At 45.9% G+C, this 17206-nt stretch overlaps 1 protein-coding gene across 1 annotated transcript in view; it reads left to right on the top strand.

The window, feature by feature from the left end:
* The window catches only part of arvcfb (ARVCF delta catenin family member b), a 289566-nt gene that overhangs the window by 63971 nt on the left and 208389 nt on the right, over positions 1–17206 (top strand). The window contains exon 2 of the mRNA XM_063194968.1: positions 846–922. The gene's annotated coding sequence lies outside the window, so the exon portion shown is untranslated. The remainder of the gene's footprint in view (positions 1–845; positions 923–17206) is intronic.

The raw sequence follows: 17206 nt of genomic DNA, 5'->3' as shown, positions 1-17206 counted from the left end.
ATGTCAGGCTGCCATGTTGGCGTGCAGGCTGTGGGAGCGTGTTTCAAGGGGTCACGCTACACGCTCCCTGCCCAGCTGTTTTGTGTTGACTCCAGCAGCAGCAGCCTGGCTCTCTGTCACAAGTTCAGATTTAAGTGGGATGCATAACTCTGTGGTGGGCTTGCTTGGCGAGCTAACGTGACTTGCCTGGCTGGCTGGCTGGCTGGCTGGCTTGGGTAGTCAGTTAGACCCCTCGAATGGCACACTCTCCCAACTTCCCCTTCAGTGGTGGATTCAGCCATTTGGGGGGCCACGGTGAATTTAGCTAGTGGGTCCTACGAATCTGTTCTTTTAACAAGCACTGGGTAGTGGGCAGCTGATTTGAGGGTCCCTGTTTGGGGAAGTTGGAGGGGTCCCAAGACCGTTGCCTACCCCTGTCTCTATTGCAAAACTGCCCCTTCTTCCCTCCCCTTGTTTCCCTGTTCCTTTCAAAGGCGTCCATGTAATGTCGATGTGTATTAACTTAAGTTATTCCTTTTTGGTGCTTTGTGAGTAAACGGGTTAGAGATTCTGCCGCGGTCTCCCTTTTCATTTACGGTGGCATTTATCAGTGGCATTTATCCTGGTGGGTGGGGAGGAGGATGTGCCGCTCTGGGTTTTCTTGAACAGGCAAGGAGTGTCTCCTGGTGTTATGCAGGGCCAAATTAAATCTCCAAATGCCAGAACATAAATCCTGTTCTCGCTCCATCAAAAACTGAGGCCGCATCTCTAGTCTTAACGCCTTTTTAAATAAAAGACTCCTACTCTTTTCCCCTGTAGCCCCTAATGTCTAAAACGGTTTCTCCCTTCTGTTTTTTTTTTTCTAGGCACGTTGCCCATGGGCCACATCTAATGGACGTCAGACAGGCCTGATATTTGTATGGGTCTTTCTCATCATCCAAAGGTGAGTAAAATATGGGACTGTTAACATTTAATCCAGTCACGTACTGCGCGTACTATATATGACAGTTGCTAATAGCCATCATATTTTGTTGTTGTAAGAAACTTTACGCCAGGGACACTATCCATTACTTATGTTAACCTGATGTGCACAGGCATACCAAACACTGTTGCCCCCTCCCTAAAAAAAGGTGTACTCTTTCTTTCAGCGTAGTTATGATGATCCATTATGCCTTGCTCTGCTCCACTGCTCTGTGTATAAGGTGTCATTATTATGTTAGATGGTAGGACAAAGTAGCAAAAGCATTCACCATCATTTTTAAAATCAATAGGCCAATGAATTTTGAGAGGACATTTGTTTCAGTTAGCTTGACCACGACTGCATTCTGACGATGCGAGACAATCTATGAATAAATAAATGAAATCTATGAATCTATGATACAAATGAAATCTATTCACAATAAAGCTTAGAGTACTACACAGGGGCGGGCGATAATGGAAGAATTTGACCATTCTGTAATCGCCTAACTGGATGCAGTCCTGACAGACCATTACCGAGGCCTGTTGTGTTATTGATCTGCAAAGTGCCCATATTGACCCTTTTGATCAATTTGCTTACATTTGAACCACATTAAGTGTATGGTCAGGGGGGTTTAAGTTGATTACTGATTCACAGGGTGACTGCATGGTCTTAAATACTCTTTTATGTGTTTTCTATTTGCGCCACATCATGTGCAATAGTAGTTGAAGTCGAATGTCATCATTGAGATCCTGTGGCAGAAGTATCACTTTGCTGTTTTGCTAAAAACTGCATTGGAGTCCTCAAATCGTTGACATCCTGTGTGGTTTGACATATGGAGAGATATTAGCTGTAAAACTTGAGAAATTAAAACGTATGAATATTAAGGCTATGCAAATGAGACTGTTATTGTGAGCTTTTGACCTTCATTGTTATTTTTTAAAGGTGTACGGTTTGCACTTCTAATTATGTTATTGCCAACGTACGCTGCCAAGTGTCATTCATGTGTATTGACACTTTAAAATGCACAGGTGTTATTGGAACAGTAGCTTTCACGTCTGTGACAGATTTAATATAATCTGTTTTTCACAGGCCACAAGGCTTATCAGTGTTTGTGTCAGAAGGGACGGGCTGCATAAATGCCTTTCCTCCCCCTGCAATGATTATGCATGAACTTTGTAAAGTCAAGCTGCCGTCTGTTTGCTGCCAGGGCCCCAGCACCTGAATGCTGAATGTCATAAAAAACAAACTCCCGACAGAGAAAAACATTGGAAAAGTCAAGGAGAGGAGAAATGGCAGGAAAGCTAGGCAGACAGGCAGCCGGCTAGGCTGAGCACGACTTGCATCCTCTCCTCCTTCCTCCTCATCCACCCTCATCCTCTGAACATCCTCTCCCTTTCTCATTCCCCTCCACTGCTCATTTGCTGAGAGAGAGCGAGAGAGAGCGAGAGAGAGCGAGAGAGAGCGAGAGAGAGCGAGAGAGAGCGAGAGAGAGAGCGAGAGAGAGAGAGAGAGAGAGAGAGAGAGAGAGAGAGAGAGAGAGAGAGAGAGAGAGAGAGAGAGAGAGAGAGAGAGAGAGAGAGCGAGAGAGAGCGAGAGAGAGTGAGCGAGAGAGCGGGAGAGCGAGAGAGAGAGAGAGCGGGAGAGCTCCAAGGTCATAGTGGGAGCTGTTGGGATGAAGCGGATCCTAATTGCCTCTCTGAAGTTGGCGTGTGCGAGAGAGAGAGAGAGGGCCGCTTTAATAGTCGTCTCTTGGATGTGAATAATAATCCTCAGGCCGGAGGGCAGGCATACCGGCAGCCCGTCATTTGTGTTTACGCCGAGACGAGACAAGACCAGTGCGCTCATTCTCGCTTAAAGCCCCAGTCATTACCCTCGCCCACCGCCACCGCCATGCCATGCCCGTCTGCCTGCACAAGAGGTGTGGCAGTCGGGGGGATTTTATATCCTCTGTGACTTTCCTTCAGCCTTGCCACCCGACAAGGTTCTACCGTCATCCCCTTGTGAGACTAAAGCAGGGGCGAACGTGAAAATGAATTTAACCAAGCAGACACATTGATCTCCTGGTTTGGGTCCTGTGACGTGGCATTATAAGGCATCAGTTGTTGTCTATGTGTAAGGTGAACGTGCATGGATTATTTTAGCCATGTAGTCAGGGTCACTGACGGCTTTGGTTGGGCCCAGGACAAAGTCATCTAAAAGGCCCCCGCCCCACCCAATACTTACAATGTCATGAGGACCCAATTCTGGGCGCCCCTTTCTCCATGAGCCTAGGAGAAATTACCTGTTAATCCCCACCTTGTCGGCTTTCCTGCATGCCGTGTACAGTACATTGGCTCTAGGGTAACACATGGTGAGACGTTTCTCAGATTGAGTGTCACGGTCATCTGGTTCAAACCCATTTTGTACGTTAGGGGGCTTGATGATGAGTTTTGACTCTGTCGGGAGCAGCGGTGAGGCGGATGATTGAGTTCCGTCTCGACAAGAGCTTTTCAGTGGGTGGAGGATGAAAGCACTAAGTTCAGAGGGCAGAAGGACACCACTGCACCACTGCAGAGATGTCAGATGAGTCCTGCGGCGGAGCCTTCATCTTTCATGGCATGGCATTCAAGACCTCCTCAGAATATGCCATTTCTCACAATAGAAAAAAATAGGAAAATTGCAATCTCTTGTGTATTTTGTCGCAATAGAAAATAGGAAATTCAGCGACCAGGTAGATGAAAAAAGAGTCTTCTAACTTGAATTCCAATGAATAACTAACTGATTTTTTTTTTAAGTATCATTTCGCTTTTGTAAGATTAGAAAATAGATTATTTGTCACTCCCACCTTAGCCTTACTTCATGAACCATTTCCTTTATTAAAGCCAACTCATTTCCCCAATGCTTGCGCTTTTTAATGTGTCATTTCCTCCTCGACGTAATTACTCTGGACTTTCAATTTTCTGCGTGCCTCCTCCTGGACTCTATACAGCACAAAATGAATCACTACCCACTCATATATTATTTAAGAAACTGTTACCCATGCTTGAGAAAAGCGAGGTAAGTGCCAAACGTTAGTGGATGGGATATTCCACAGAGGGGCTCTGTGGAGCGCATGTGTGTGTTGGCCCTAAGGGCCTTTGGTCCTCAGTAGGACCTGGGCCAATGACTCTGGATGGGATATTAACTCTCCTCTCAGCTGGCATCCTCTAATGAATTGGAAGTGCTGCAGTGATGTGACGCTGTGAATGAGTTCTCTCTCTTGCTCGCTCGCTCGCGCTCTCTCTCTCTCTCTCTCTCTCTCTCTCTCTCTCTCTCTCTCTCTCTCGCTCTCTCTCTCTCTCTCTCTCTCTCTCTCTCTCTCTCTGTCTCTCTCTCTCTCTGTCTCTCTCTCTCTCTCTCTCTCTCTCTGTCTCTCTCTCTGTCTCTCTCACTTTTTCTCTTGATCACTCCACTCTCTCTCTTGCTCTCTATCTGCCCCCCCCCTCTCATATATGTGGATGTATGTTTATCTGATTATCTCTCACATAGGGGAGTCTCTGATGGGTGCTGTTGTTGTATTATGCCTCATAAACTCTCATCAGACTTGTTATGTTGCATTTAAGTGGCTCATTCCCCATCTGATACTCTTGATAGGCCGCTCAGGTTTATAGTCCTTTGGCATCAACCCCTTATGCTATGCTGCTGACTAACTGATTTAGCTGTGAATCTACAGCAGGGACACTCTAACTTTTTTGGGACAAGGAACCTTAATGGAGCAGAATATTTTGAGGGGATGTCGTTATTCGACTGTTTCAGGGGTCCGTTTCTCAATTCTTGTCGTTGCTAACCATCTTAAGACCGTCTTAAGACCGTCTCACCATTCCCTTGTATTTAGTGGTGAGCATCGCTGTCGAGAGAGAGTTGAGTCGCTCTTACGAAGGACGTTGCTACTGTCGTTAGCAAAGACACTTTCGAGATACGGACCTCAGATATTGATAGATTTGTTTTTATTATTCTGCTGGCAGGTAACACCAGGTACACCAAGCTATCAGCTTCTATGGGTAGAAATTGGGACGTGACTTTATTATAATTATTATTTTCATGGATCCCCTGACAATGTGCCATGGACCCCCACTTTGAGAACCAATGGAATACAGTATCAGTGGTTCCCAAACTTTTTCAGCGGGCATCCAAAAGAATATTTTCATGACCCACCCACCTACCATAATCTCTAGATTTTCCATTAACAGTTTGTCCGCTAATAGTGCTAGAAATTCAAAGGACCGCAAATAAATCTAGTAGTTACTAACCAAGTTATGGACTGTTATGCCGTGTCCTACTACGCTGCCTGGTAGCGTGGGTAGCAAAAGAAGTTTCGCCTAGAATTCACTGTATTCACTCGAGACGCAGCATTGACATGTTTGATTCAGCTAATCACATAACGGCTCTTGCTTGACAGCCTGGGACATTGGCTTTCGCCGAACAGCGTCAGAGCGAATTCGCCTGCGATTAGATTTAGTTAAATCGTCAAAATTCGTTCTGGTAGCGGAAGAAGCTTCGCTCCTGGCGAATTCGCTTTGGTAGCGCAGGTCGCGTGCCCTCCATAGAGAAATAATGACTTCCGTCGTTTCATTCGCTCCGTTCGCTCCTGGTCTGTACACGGCATTAACCTGTCGATTTCCCGTTTTTATGCAATGTCCATTTTGTCCGTGTCAGCCAGATCCAGATCGAGTCAGTGCATGGAGCAAAGTAGAACAAAGGGTGCATTCAGTGGCATGGACACACGTTTCTAGATTAAAGTTCCGTTATTTATCCTGGAGCAGCTAGCAGCTAATACACAATACAAGATACGCATTGGAAAACAAATCAAATTGCTCAGAACTCCATACATACAGACAATAAATGGGTAAATACCATTTCACACAGCTGCATGCATGCATACATGCATAGATAAGAAATAATGCACAGAAAAAGGGATATGAATTCTAATCCAATGAGATGCATACGCATGTTGTAGCACCTCCAGGCATGGCTGTGGATATCAGTGGCGGCTGGTAGTCTGTCAAACAGGGGAGGCTGTTCAATTACAATATGTCCAGAACGCAAAAATAAAGGGGGGGGGATTTTGACACACATCTTACATTGGTCCTGAGCCACATATGGCCTCACACACTAAAGGACTCTTGTTGAAACAAATTTGTTAATCATTAATCATTATCCCCCTTGTAGCCTATTCATAGGGAAATGTTTTTATTATTATTATTATTATCATTAGGCCTACCTCCGCCACATAATGATGTGATTTAGTTTGCCTTCGTTGTCTTTGTTCATTACTGGGTGCACGGCTTAACTTACCACTAGAGGTCGCAAAATCTTTAATTATTTACCAGACATTGCCAACACAGTAGGAAACAAGGACTCGCCACTCACGGGACTTGGCAGTTAACCAGTTGATAAGACACCACGAAAGCTCAAAAGAAACGGTTGTTCTTCCCTACCGTTTTCACCAAGTCAATATTAGGCAGTGCTCTGCTCTGCTCCTTGATATTCATTTTCTCCTCATAAGGACGACTGGAATTCGCCAGAATTTAATCCACAATGCTTGGCATTTTGCATAGCTCTCTAGCTTTCTTGCAAGCTAGCCCTAACGAAAAGTGGGCAACTTCAACTTTTGAATTGGGAGATTAAAAAGGATAAGGACATGCCACTATTAAGACTTTATTCGCAACACTCGTGTCACTAGGTTTACAAGAATATGTACACAAAACTGGAGTACACCGCAATGAATAGCTTCCCCGCTGGTTACCACGACGAAACTTCTCAGTCAAATTAATAACATATCCGCATTTCGAAATGAAATCAACTAATGTAGCCTACTGACACGGGGTTCACCCAATCACAAGTCGGAGCTCCAGTCTCCGGTCCCTCCCCCCTCCTCTCTCTTCTCCATTCACTCCCAGTGAGGCTCAGTCTCAAAATTAAAAAAATTTCACGGCAATAGCCAATGACCGTTTAGCATTTTGCCATTGAAAAATCGTACAATCCCACATGCCATTGAAGTCCATTGAGACTCGACTCGCTTGCGTTGTCATGAGCGGAAAAAAACTCGTGCGAGCCTCGGGATCTTATAACAGATTGGTTTCATATCTAAGTTGAGCACATGCATTTTCTATGGAGCTGGGTCTGAAATAGCAATGTTATTAAGTTGTGTAAAGCATTAGTTTACATACTATTCTCCGTGATTTTGGACAGGAGGCGGCGCCTCCCTTGTACTCAAAGAGGAATCGCCTCTGGTGGATATGCATGTGTAATATTGGTGTGTGTGTGTTTCTTGTGTGTTTATTCAGACTTGTAGCCACACAGAGAGCGATATGAAGTTGGTGTGTGTGGTGGGGTGTCAGGTGTGTGCGTGTGCGTGCGAGTGATGGGGTGGGGTGTCAGAGGTGTGCGTGTGTGTGTCTGTGTGCGTGCGTGCATGTGTGTGTGTGTTTGTGTGTGTGTGTTTGTGTGTGTGTGCCCGTGTGTGTGCGTGCCCGTGTGTGTGTGTGTGCGTGCCCGTGTGTGTGTGTGTGTGTGCGTGCGTGTGTGTGTGTTGTGGGGTGTCAGGAGAGTGTGACTAATGGTGGGATCTCTGCTAGCCTGCTCCGGTGCTCCTCCTCTGTTAGGTGGGGTGCCCTTCATGGGTGGCTGCTGCCCGGAGAGGCTACATGTGTTGCATGCAAACAGTCCCAACTCTCACTCTGCACACACACACACGCACACGCACACTCATTGCATGCAAACTGCCCCATCCACACACACACATACACTGTACGTTGCATGCAAACCGTCACACACACACACACACACACACACACACACACACACACACACACACACACACACACACACACACACACACACACACACACACACGTGTCGCATGCCAGCTGCCCCAAACTCTCTCTCTCTCTCTCTCTCACTCTCTCTCACACACACACACACACACACACACACTGTACATTACATGCAAACCGTCACACACACACACACACACACACACACACACACACACACACACACACACACACACACACACACACACACACACACACACACACACACACACACACACCACACTTTAGCATACTCTTGAACCTGTAGAGCACAAGGTCTGAGAAGAATAATAAAGAACAGTGGTTTATTATGCTGATATCAGCCACTGAGGGGACGGTGACGGTGAAGGTACACGTGGTTACCTGAAATCATGCACTATGCATGTTGACTTCATGTGGTGTACGAGGAAAAGATTTTTAATTACACATGAATTTTACATTTGACATAACTCATGGCCAATATTATTCTGCATCAATGGTCTCATTCTTGTGGTTCTGTTCTTTAATGTCTCCATACTGATTAGTGAAAAAATGTCATCACCTCTGGACATGATTGCATTCTCTCGTGCACCGTCCACTCTCCTTTGGCCAATCCACCGTACAGCTGCTTGCAATATATATGAGGCGACCGTTACCCTGTGAAGCAGCGCTATTGAATCATTTCATTACGAGATTATACTCATGAATAATTAACCACCACTCTCGCCTGTAATTATGCATATCGCTGCCGAGTTGAATAAAATATTGGCTGTATTATTATTACCATCAGTAAGAGTGGAACAGCGTAGTTTGTTTTTTTTGAGTTACTTGAGTTGGTGTGACCGTTGAGGTAGAGAATGCTTTTTTTTGTTCTTCGTGAGCGGCATTGGTAAGATTCCTGGTCACCTCCTCCAAATGGCTGTCCCAGTAGGATTTAGCGGCAACATGTCTCACGTTGGCATTGGTATGCAAATGGGCCAGTTGGCAGAGCAAGTGTGAGAATTTGGCTTTTTTCCCCCCATTTCTTTCTCCCTCAAATCAAAGTGATTTAAAATATTTTTGCGCAGGCAGATTGAAGCTGCTAATTGTTTCTTGGTGGGAGCTGAATTCTCAGCAGACACCATCCATTATTTAAGATGCCAGCCAAGAATATTTTTTTCATCAAAGCTGTTAAGTGGCATTCATTTGTCCGTGGGCTTAGTATACAGTATATGGTATTGTTATAGTTGCAGGCAAGTCAGCCCTGGGTTATGCTTGCAGCAGAATACGTGTGCTGTGCGAACGTGTTGCCATGCGTATTTTATGACAATTTTGTGGGGGGTGTGACACCGGATGCAAGGTACGCAGACGTGTGTACACGGTGTAATATTGACACAACTACGAGGGTTGATCTTCCGAACCTCTATGTTGAGGTTGTGGCAGAGTCAAATTGGTGGAAAACATGAATGAGAACCCCTTTGGCCCCACCTGGGAGACACCGTGTTCACTGCACAGAGTAGAATTGCATTCATGCCTTACCTGTGCAAGGGGCCCAAGACGGCACCCCAAGGGAGCAGTGGGGCAGGACGGTACCATGCTCAGTGTACCTCAGTCATAGAGGAGGATAGGTTGCATCCCCCAACAACCTGGCGGGTCTGGAATCGAACCGGCAACCTTTGGGCTACAAGCCTGACAACCAACTGCTTGCCCATGACTGCCCTTAGACGACACCTCCAGTATCGTACATAAGGCTCTTTTCCGCTGCCTGTTTTCTGGTAGGCCCACAGCTCGACACAGCGCAACTCGACCCAATCGAAAAGCAAAAAGTGGCATGCGAGTCACGCTGTGTCAAGCTGTAGGCCTACCAGAAAACCTGCTGTGGAAAAGAGCCTATAGTGCTCCGCTGATCATTCTAAAGGAAATGTTACATTTCAAGTGTAATGGACAGTAAAGAAGTCTAACTCCAACTCATGGGCTCATATCCCCTCTTGAGTATAATGTTCCTCAACAGCTGTTTTGTTTTGTTTTGATGGGGATGTTCAAAATTCCCTCAAGTGTCCTTCTGATGTTTTCTCTCCTCCCGTTTATGTACAAGCAAGTGCCTGCTATGTGGCCACTCTCTTTCTTCTCAGCCTCCCTCTCTTATCTTACTCTACTCTCTCGTGTGTGTGTGTGTGTTTGTGTGTGCGTGTGTCTGTGCCTGTGTCTGTGTCCGTCCGTGTGTCCGTGCGTGTATGCGTGAGTGTGTTAAAGAACGAGACATGGAGATGCGAGGCAGAATGAAAATAGTGAGTGACTAAGAGGGAAGTAAAGGGAGGTGTAGTGAGGAGCGAAGGGACCCTAGTTTTCAGACCGACGGAAGGCGCGTTGGAATTATAATTGCTATGACTCGGCGGCTTTGGAGATAAGACGAAGCAGGGGGCTGGAAATATGCGGTGCGGCTTCTTTTAATAGATTCAAGATCATGATGACCCACTGCTTTTTTGACGACCATGAAGAGGGGTTGTGATGAGGGGAGGTGGGGTGGGGGGTGGCGGGGGCTGCCCTCGGGAAACAATTTGCCTTCCATCAAGGACTTCACATCCACTAACATGTCTATTATGCACACACACACGCACACACACACACCCGCACATACACACACATACACACAGACACACACAGACATACAGTAAACTCCCCCCTATAATTGGGATTACTGGATGACATCAGTCATGGTGAACCATGGGCGGCACCTAAGAATATGAATTCAATGCAGAAATGAGTTAGTCTATAATGGGCTGTGACGTACCCTGAGCACTGAGTGTAAGGCGTGAGAAGAGGCTCATATCAGGGCTGGGTGTTATTAAAGGGACACTGTGCAGGAAATGGTCAAAAAAGGTACTGCAACAATGCTGCTCATTGAAACTGTGTCGCCTATTGCCAAATTTGACCTTTTCATGATAGTTTACCAAGTAATAGACTAATATTTTCTGGTATGGCCCAAGTACAGTCATTATTGCAGCTAAAAATGGCTATTTCTGGAAATTCAAAATGGCGGACCATGGAGAAGATCCCTTTAAAGGCCAACTTCCGATAAAACAGTTTTACTCACTCCTTTTGAAGATCGGACGGTCACCCCAAGTTAAACTCACTTGCAAGGCTCTCATAGCGGTGCGTCACCTCGCCTGGCTGTGTTTCCCGGTGTTTCCCAATTTACATTAATAATGCAGAGAAACAAGCGAATCACGAAAGCCTTTCTGTGTTTCGTCACGTCGAAAGAAGGCGTTGCCCACAAAGGTTTATTTCGACCCATTTTTCTAAAAACATGTAGAGTAATTTTTTTCTGCTTGTTTTCAATACAAGCAACGTCTGGTGGCCCGAAATCTAGCATAGCTTAGCTATCAGCTGGTTGCTACTCTCAGGTACACACACAGCACAAAGCCTCATCCATACAGCAAGCCCACTCTGGTTGCTCCGTGCCTGCAGCTCGCCTAGGGGTCGCTGTCGAAAGAGCACAGCCCTGAATGGAGCATGCACGCCTCCGTTGGCGCCCCTATAGTGCAGTACCACCCGGAGAAGTGGCGACTCTGTTTCACATTACATTCTATCCAAGAACAGGAGGACTGAGCCAATCAGAGACGCATTTCCACGAGAGCAGGACGAGTGAGCCAATCAGAGACGCTTTTCCACGAGAAACACGGAACACCCTCTCGTTTCTCCACAAGCCACATTGCTGGCTTGCAAAAACGGCTTGAAACAAAGCAACCAGAACGTTTTTTAAAACAGGACCATCGCGTAACACATTCAATAACAATGGGGAACACAGCAATATTAATCAAATGACGTTGAGAGGCCATCTTTAAGGAGTGCATGTCTGTCCCTCAGAAGAAGGCCTTTGTGTCATGGTGACGGGCGCCATATCAACCACAGTCCTCATCAATGGAAAAACAGACACACATTCAGCTTAAGCAGTCTACAAGGGTGTTTGGGTGAGCTAAGCATAGAAGAATAGTGGATAAGGATTTAGAATTGGCAAAGAGGGTAGATGAGCTCAGGCTCTGTCTTTTCCGGGATCCATGTGATGTCAGGTGAACGCCCCTTTAGGAGACCTTTGGTTAGCAGTAAGGGGTGTTTTCAGCCGAGACTCCGGACGATAATCGTGTAGTTTGAGGCAGGCTTTATGCAGACAGTCATTTGTAAGGCGTGTATTCACAAATTTCATGTCTGTTTCTAATAAGCCCTAATCATTCACATAATCATAAGGACCTAGTAGGCCCTTGCTTTTGCTTAACACATGTCTTACAAGTCACTTATACTAACTGTAATTGGGCATTTTTAGTTGCTAACAGCTGAAACATATTCTCATGTGTTACCAAATAGTGAATCTCAGTCACACTGCGACGAGCCATGCCACGATCATCTTGCTGTTTTCAAACTTTCCCCTGGACTGGACTGGACCTTCGGTCTCCTCCACGTTGTAAGCGTACATGTATGCAGCGTGTAATTTTGTCCGCCTTCTGGTTTTGATATCTCCACTTCTTCTAGATGATTTTAATGTCAGTCAGGGACATGGACTTCTTGTAACCTAATAGTTGTTGCTTAAAAGTCTTAAAAATGAACCCTCTTCTGTTTTCTTTATTGACAGCTGTTGGTATATACTTTCGGTAACCATTTCCTGTCCAAGAGGTGATCGTAATCTCTTTTCTTCTTGTGTTTGAGTAACTAGGATGACGCACAGCCAAAACAACAACAAACAACAAAGACGTGGCAAGGAAGGAAACGGCTCAAAAGAAATCCCAGAGCACAACTGTCTGGCCCCTAGATTTGAGTCATCACAGTGGTCTCATTCTCGATAAGCCCTCTCTGACTAGAAATGTGCCCATCCTGCCAGTGACTTCAGAGCGGTCTGTCTTGGTGCGTTTGATATCGATTTTTGTGAGCCTGGCCCAGCATTGTAAACACTGGAAGCACTGCCAGGGCAGCTCATATCCTCTGCAAATGACCGCATTAAACTAGCACAGGCTTAGAAGGAGAGAGACACACACACACACACACACACACACACACACACACACACACACACACACACACACACACACACACACACACACACACACACACACACACACACACACACACACACACACACACACACACACACACACACACACACACACACACTGAGAATCCCTGGAGATGAGAGAGAGAGCAGTGTAATGCCATCCCACCTCTCCTCCGTCCCTTTTGTCCTGCTGTGCCACCTGTAGCCGTGACATCTTAAGCAGTAATTGGTAGGGTACGGGTGGGGAGTTTTGAGTTTTTGCTTTGAACAAGAGCAGGGCTAAATATAGCTATCTCTCTCTCTCTCTTTCTCTCTCTCTCTCTCTCTCTCTCTCTCTCTCTCTCTCTCTCTCTCTCTCTCTCTCTCCCTCCCCCTTCTTCTTCTTCTTCTTTTTCTTTCTTTCGTTCTTTCTCTCTCTCTCTCTCTCTCTCTCTCTCTCTCTCTCTCTCTCCCCCCCCTCTCTCTCTCCTTCTTTCTTTCTCTCTCTCCCCCTCCTTCCCTATCTCTCTCTCCACAGGCTGCCTGCCTGGAACACGCTAACTGGGAGTCCAGGAGTGCTTTATTTTTCTCTCGGTGAAATAATAAGCTAGTTTGAAACTGTATAGTTTAGAACACTATTTTGAATAATTTATAATGCTGCCCGCTTCTCACCGCCCCCCCCCCTCTCATGATCTCATCACTGATGAAAAAAATTCTATTCTCTTTATTTGTCATATTTGTTTACATCTTCGGCGTTGTTGTTTGTTTAAAGCCCTCATGAAACTTAATTCAATTGTTTTGTCTGGATATTCTGGAAAAAAAACACACACACACACACAAACAGGGGTGATTGAAACTTTGTTTTAATACTCACAGCCTTTTTGGTAATCCTCTTAAGAGAATCGAAGGCAGATCGCTTTTCACCCGCAGCCGTGCCATGACTCACCCCTCTGTTCAATGTGTAACAATTTCTCTGTCCACTGAATCATCACGAGGGGACCTCCGTCCGTCCAGACAGACACCCCCCTTCCCCTTCTCTATTGAGGACCACCCATTGTCTGGTTTTGGAACTGTCGGCCATGGATGGGCACGAGGGGAAGGCAGGGGGATGGAGAGGAGGCCAATGGGCCTGGAGCTCCATTCTGTCCACTCATCCTTAAAATCTCATCCCCCAAGAGTTGAAGCAAGTGCAGTCATGCCATCCCAGCCCCAGCCCATTCTAGCCCCCTTTCCCCGTTTCCTTTTAGCCAGAGTCTAGCCTTGTGCCATCCAAAGGAACACCCGGCCTCACCCTCCAGCCCTCCAGCCTGACGTAGCCTCTCCTGGCCAGTCATCAGTCCCCTCAGCCCCTGTCCAGGGGAGCTTGCGTGTAATTGACCTGCCATCCAGGACAAGCTCACTCTGGTCCTCCTTGGGGTCGCTGGATGGATGAGGATGTTGGAGGAGGCCCATCAGATTAGTTTGCCGCCTCGGGGCAATGGAAAGGTGGTGACGGGGAAGGGGTTGGTCGGCCATGTGGGGGAAAAGCCTGGACTCTGAGTGACCGAGAAGGATTAAAGAACGAAAAAAGGAAAGCGGGGGTACAAAGGTCTGACACCTCGGTGGTTCACTAACCGCTCTGATCTAATTGGAATGACATCAGACACCCCCCAGAAATGAGATGACATCATCATAAAGCCACCCCCTCCCCCTCACCTTGATGCATTCAAAGCAACCCCCTCACCAAAGCGAATGCTGTTTTCATTTGGGTATAGATGCAGGACAGGGTAACATCCTGTGATTTTCTCTTCATTCTGCAGCCAAATCAATAATTTCTCATTAGCTAGTCTACCACAGCCTTGAGGCAAAGCAAAGAGCCAATGTTTTAGTCCAAACACGGACAGAGCAGAGAGATGGCCAGCCAAACTACATCACCTCTATTTCAATTCTTATTTTTCCTTTGATGAATTCCTTTGAGTCCATGCGTCATACTGAGGCATCTAGAGTGTTCTGGTAAGATAGCTGTCTGTAGAATAGACAACACGAGTGGCATGATTATTGTATAATTTTTGCTACTGTGCGAAAAGTCTAGCGATACGTTCAGTCGCCACTCAAGATCATCTTGGCCGAAAGCTTTTGTGCCCCGACCCCCTCTTCCCTGATTCAAGACCAGTCATGAAGACTGATTACACCCACCCTTGTGCTTTGTAGACCTCACTCGATTTTCTTTTCCTCTAGTCTGTTTCACTTTCCGCCTTCAAAATTGTTACAAATTGTTTTGCCTTCTCACCAATCTGGTGCCATTGGAACATGCCCAGGCAATCCACGCCATCAAAAAAAATTCCAAAAAACGCAAAGGGTACCCAATCGCACCCCATTCCACAGCCAAGCTGTTTCTTTTTGAGGCACCTGTTCACACCACACTGCTTAAAGGTGGTCCAGAAAAAAATGGCTGCTGGTTTTCTGTCTATTTTGCAGCAAAAAAAAGACTGAAAGGGGAAAATAAAAAGGATTCTAAAAAAAAACACTGAGGCACACTCAGACATTAACATATCTTTTTTGGAAAACCAGGAGGAAACCTCACTTGCGGGACAGCTCTAGCTCTTTCATGGAGGGTTGGTGTTAGTGATTGGATAATGAGATGATCATAGCATAGGATGGAACACAGGAAGCCCTGAGTCTGACACAGTGGAAGTTCTGGAACTGACTGCATGCAGTAGCTATATACGGTAATGAGCAGCCTTATGAGTGAAGTGCTGGTTGCATTTTCCAAAAGTAGAATCTCTCTGAGGGGGTGTTAGCGGGACTGCATTAATGCACCGCCGTTGCGTTGAGTTGCCATTTGTGTGTTTTACAGCACAAAGGCAAGTGTTCTAGAACTGGAACACTGTAATTAGCACTGCAATTAGCCAGCCGATGTATTCCCCCTCCGAATCTTCTCCGAGTCTCCCACCCCCACACACAACGGAAAGAGTTGCACAGGTAAAAGTTTCTCCAGTTCAAAAAAAGTTTGAATCTGCTGCTCAGCCTCCCAAGTCTTATTTTAGGTGCGAGACAGCGGGAAGTTGACAGAGGGAGGGAGGGAGGGAAGGAAGGAAGGAAGGAGGGAAGCATTGCCCTCCGCTGCAGGAGGTTTGAGGGAGAGATGGCAGAAGCAGAGGACACCAGGCTCCATGGCATCCTGTGGAGCAGGGAGGTGGGGAGGAGGTGATGTACCCTAGGGGACACAGAGACACACCAGGGTGCATGGTCATGGTCATGTTCTTCCCTGGCTTTTCTAGAATAATGAGAGGATTTGGAAAGTAGGCCCATATTATTGGGGCGTTCTAGGTGTTCCTCAAGCCCAGAGATTGTGATTACATTTATTGCAAGTACAGTGTCTTCACTGACACATATTTCTTTATTATCTCAAATGTCTTTGGGACCTGTGCAAGTTGTTGTAGTTCTATTTGGTTATATAATGATTGCTTGTTTGCATTGCTCCACGTTTTCATTCCCAAAGCTTTTTGGCTTATCAAACCACATCCAGTCTGACTTTGATAGGGCTATGTATTGTCAACATACAGACAAAACAAATGTCAATCACGTTACAATACATACACAGAGATAAGGAAAATGCAATATAGAGATTAGGAACTTTGTTCTCAAAAGATAAACATACTGTAATACATTATTTCCAGTAAGCATAGAAATCAGACTTTTTATATTTGGCATGTCTGGTTTGACTGTCTGGCTTCGCTGTTGTTTCCCCAACTTGCTGGTAGATTCTGTGCACTTTTCCCTCAGTCAATGAAGGGCTTGACCCTGTGCAACCCGCTGCCAGAAATAAAGCTCAACAAGGCCAAAGTTTGAATGTCAGATTTGAATTTATCCTCCATTGCATTTCTGTCTTTCAAATTATGCTCTTCTGCAGTTTGACATTCTCAATATAATCAATTCAGTCTCCAGTTCTGGAAGGGGTGCAAGAGTCAGATTGGCCCTTGGACATTTCAGGGGTTAAAACGCGAACTGTGCTTGTGCGCGTGTGTGTACGTGCGTGCCTGCGTGTGTGTGAATGTCAGATTTCTGTTTGTCCATCATTTTGTGTGACCTGCTTTTCAGCAACTCATCTATTATTAATGTTGTTTTGGACTCTGATACAATGTCAGCTCGATCCATTTTGCAGCCAGTGAAATGCCTGTGTCAGTCTTGACAATGATATCTCACCTGCTCAAGTATACTTGCACCTTGCCCTTATTTAAGATGAAAATAAAGCTCAGTCGTGCAGCATCAGCACATATTTTCAATATGGTAACCAAAGTAAATTGTTCTATGCGGCAACAATGCAATAAACTGGGATCAATTCCTCCTAAAGGGGCGTGACTTAAATTTCCTCCATTGAACTCTTCAGATCTCAGCCACTGCTACTTGAGATTCTTTAAGTATATGGAGATATGCCAAAATAATAGGTTGCTATGGGCACCCAATGTGACC

This window comes from Engraulis encrasicolus, chromosome 3, assembly GCF_034702125.1.
Source record: "Engraulis encrasicolus isolate BLACKSEA-1 chromosome 3, IST_EnEncr_1.0, whole genome shotgun sequence".
NCBI lineage: Eukaryota > Metazoa > Chordata > Actinopteri > Clupeiformes > Engraulidae > Engraulis > Engraulis encrasicolus.
Note: the sequence above shows the minus strand (reverse complement) of the source record. Positions and strands in the feature narration are given on the sequence as shown.